Below are 4,728 nucleotides of genomic sequence, written 5' to 3'. Positions count from 1 at the left end.
TTTTCACCTTTGTGTGCGTGTATACGCACGTATACGCGTGTGCGTAGCACACAGATACTCCGCTCGCATACAGACAGCCTAACGCTTATCTGGATGCGTAACGGCGTCGCATATTCTTTTATACCTCTCTATCTGTAGCGATAATCTGACTCTCGATCGTGTGCGTAATTTATGTTATACCGATACACACATCGAGTTCTCCTCTTCCTGCTGTGACCCAGCCGACGCGATGCGGAATTCTTGCTTTCGTGTGTGCAAATGTGCGTTTGTGTATTATAGCGTCGTTTTACCTGCTTCATAAGATGTGCATTAGTATTAGGAAGAGATCGTGCATACACGAGTGTGCGTACTGTATAGTGTGAGGAATCAGTGATGTATAAGGAGATTGGATGTCCCGAGAAAGCCAAAGGATTTAAAATGAAACATGTGATATTTAATTAAACTTAAGAAACAATGTAATATTAAATTAACGAGGGAAAGATTAACACAACAAATTCGTTCAATTTTCGTTGAAATTTCCAATTTTGTTTGCGTATATTTTATCGTTACATAAAGGACTTTTATTGAAAAATTTCACTATTTTCTTTATTATTTACTAAAGTCTAATAAGATATTGTTCATCAATAATAATCAAACTATTTTACAATTTTTCTTTAATATATTTTTTACAGAGGAATATCATAAATTTTTAAAAATTTCTCTTTCAATTTTTCTCTTTCATTATTGTCAAAAATCTAAATGTATTCATTTCATAAAAATTCATTGTATCTTGTCATTTGTTAATTTCTTGTAAAATATAGTATTCCAAGTGCATGTATTTAGTTTTATATAAATATGACTGATAGTGTATTCCTCGATATATATTATATATAGCAGCGATTTATCAATAATCCTATCAATGATGGTAAATATATATGACGTAAATCATCAATTATTCGTCTTTTTGTTTATTTTGAAATATGCCTAGAAGTGAAATAATTTTGCTGGAGAACGGGAAAGAAAACGCAAGCAGTAATGTCACGGGAAGTAATTCGATCGCGAGTTTCTATTGTGTTTGCAGTCAATGTTGTGTTGTCGCAACTTCCTCCGCGTGATTTATTCGCAAGAATTATTGGTTCTCTGCCATATGTAATTTTCCAAGTTAACATTCCTTATTCTTTATTCAACCACACGTCCACTGTAGTTAACTATCAGAAAATCTGATTTCTTTTCTGTGATAGTAACCTTGTTCTATTTCATATTTATTGACGAATTAAGATCACATTCAAAGATTATCTTTGTTAAAATTATACTTATAATTCGTATTCAACATACATGAGAATTATCACAAATTAAATATAGGAAATATACAGAGCAAATATAACAGTATAAATCGATAACGTCTTAATAATAATTTAAATTATGTTTACATTATAATTACTTTTTTCTCAATTATTATTTAAATGCGTTATCTTAAATATTTTTTATATTATTTTCATGCACAATCTTTATTATACACTCTGTACTGGCGAACACCAGATAATAAATCGATCGTTTAATACTTTCGATCTCTTCTTATTCCTTTCCTTTCCATTACTCTCAGTGAACTATTGTGTCTGATTCTGCAATTGCTCTCTCTTCTCTTCCTCTCCCTCTCTTCCTCCCCCCCCTCTCTCTCTCACTCTCTTTAGCGAATATGGAAATGCATCTTGCATAGTACTTAGAGCTGTAACGAAAATTCGAAAGGATGCAGAAGGCTTTGCTACCTGTTGCGCTCGACCTACAATTGCACGTACTTGTCGCAAAAATTTAAATGCATCGCGTGAAATGTATTGTAGTTTATGGGTATATAGCTTGAGTGCATTAATACGCTTTGTGATGCACGCTAACAACTCTTTATCATACATAAATTTGCATAAGCACAACTAAGTAGGCATGCAAGCCTTATATGTTTCTTTACTATTAAACATTTTTTTAGATAATGCTCATATATATGTCTGTACATACAATATTCTGTGAAATAATCGATGAAATAATTTGCTAAGATAAAGAATGAATGAATATAAATGCATATTATTGATGAAACTTATAAATAGGTTTCAAAATTTAAATTTAATAATATTTTACGATAAATATATCAAAATAGTCACAAAACTAATTTGGACAGTGCGCTATTATATCGATGATTTCTTCGAACTACTACAAAATTGTGACGTACTAAAAATTATGGTTTTGCTCATGCATTATGGCATTAATAGATTATATTTATATTTTATAATTGATTGTAAAGTGTCACACTAATTTAAAAAATAGTCTGAAGAATTGTATCATCGACATAATGATAGATTGTACGAACAATTAATTTTGTGACTGTTGTATATTATCGAATTATATGTATATAAATATAAAGTAGATAGTAAATAATTGTTTCTTAAATTCTATTCGCATCGTCTGTGAGTGCGAAATCAGTTCCGCAATTCATTCGAAAGCGAGTGCATGAATCTCGATTTTAGATTACTCTTTTTTTGTTAACAATAGTATTATCTTAATGATAATAAATAATTTCATAGTTCAATCTTGTTTTTTTTTTTATTACGTTATTTATAAAATTCACTATTAAATTATTAAATTAAATAATATTAAATAATATTAAAAAATAATAAATAGCAATAAAATATTAAATTATTGGAACTTTGATAATTTTTTTCTCGTATGCTTTATATAAAAAAATCTATTATTAAGAGAATAAAATTTGAGTATGTTAGAAAAGAAAAAAACCGACAGAAATTACCGACGATAACAACAATAAGAACATCAACAATTTTCTTCAATGACAAGATGTAGTACAAGTTATGACTACAAAACAAACGACTACGTCCTTACTATGCCATAAAGCGCAGTTCGTTCCCAAAATACTACATATTTGCAAATCATAAAGTCGAGATAACGGTGAAGGTCAGATAATCAATTCAGTGGTAAACGAATAGTTAGTTTCAATTGATTTAAATCAAAGGAATGTATATATGATAATTTTATTATCACTTTATTTGTTTAAAATCAAAAAGATATTAAAATAAAAAATAACATAGCTACGAGTTATTGTGTGGAAAAAGTTATTACATGGAAAAAGGTTCCTAAGAATCTGTAAGAGTTTTGAATTTCATTCTTGAAATACTTACTTTATTTTCAACAGCTCCCAGCCCTGAACATCCTCCACCCTTTGAAGAACTTCGAGCAATTCGTCTATGTGTTCTTCCTCTATCGAGATCATATTGCATTACAGGTAGGGATATTTTTAACGAATAAGATCACCTGAACTTCAATTTTTCATCGAAAACGAGATTATTAGCGGTATCCACGATTGTACGTGCTGCCGAGCATCACGTACAGCGTCACACTGGCTCGGAATGTTGATACCGGCACAGCGCGGCTTCCTGGGGTGGCAATTGTGTCCACGGCACATTCCATTTACATCCTATCGACGTCACGCGGCGCGAGTGACGCGAATACCTTAAGAGACATTTTTCGCGTATCTCGAGAGAAAAGACCATTTTAACTTTATAAAATTACTTTCTTTTAATTAATTATTTATCTATTATGTGAAAGACATATAATATTACTTCTCTAATATGTATAAGTAAATGGCAGAAACATCTGCCGTTATCAGCTAGCTAATAATAATGAATTAGCCATACAGTGCACATACAAATCTGAGAAAAATACAATTCGAAAAAGAGAGCTTTTACGATATCACAATGTAATTACATATATTTTTAATGTACTTAATGAATTTCTTCTCAAATCAACACGGCTTTAATTTGATTTCTTCTAGTAAGAAGTGATTTTGCAAATATCTCTTGAAATATCAACTCTACACACAGAAAAATACGTACTATACGCAAATATAATAAATTCTTGTTTTAAGTATTATTTATTAACAAAAAATTATGTATCTGTAAATTTATCATAAGTTTATCACAAGTAATAAATTTATTTAAAATACATTTTTTAAAAATCCTAGTAAATTTAATACTTCAATCAAAATTACTAAAAAACAAATTCGATTCGCTTATTATATATTATAAAGTCGTTTCTTCGATAAATTTTATGACATTCTTAAAAAATATATAAATTCTTGTTTTGAGTGTATAATAATTAGTTTTTCTAGAATTTGTAACAAGTATGTTTTAAAATTATTATAAAAAAAATATTCTGTGTTAAAGATAATTTACTTAAAATAAAAAAAAGTAAATTGAGTAATTTTCATTTAATAAAATGATATTTTTCTGTGTGTACCTAAATTGGTTAAGAGGAATCTTTAGGCGAAAAAAATATGCACGCGCGCGAAGAATATTCTGTATATATGTATGTATGTATGTATGTATGTACGTATGTATGTATGTGTGTGTGTGTGTGTGTGCGCGCGCGCGCGCGCGTGTGTGTGTACAGGGTGATTCATAAATGCACGTCAATAAGTATTTCAAGGGGTAAATCTACACACTAAAATAAGTAAAAAACGTCATATAGTTATATGACTACGAATGCTTCAAAGCATTTGTAACATCACGTTATCTGTACTCAAAGTCGAGACGTGTTAAAACGTACAGTAAGTGTCGATGTGCACTTAAATATTTTTTTTTAATCACCTATAATTCATAAACTAAGGTATGTAGGATACGTTATATATTCATATGACTTTTTTACTTATTTTAGTATACATATACATATACACATATATATGTATTATAT

This window comes from Trachymyrmex septentrionalis, unplaced genomic scaffold, assembly GCF_001594115.1.
Source record: "Trachymyrmex septentrionalis isolate Tsep2-gDNA-1 unplaced genomic scaffold, Tsep1.0 scaffold305, whole genome shotgun sequence".
Lineage (NCBI taxonomy): Eukaryota > Metazoa > Arthropoda > Insecta > Hymenoptera > Formicidae > Trachymyrmex > Trachymyrmex septentrionalis.
Note: the sequence above shows the minus strand (reverse complement) of the source record.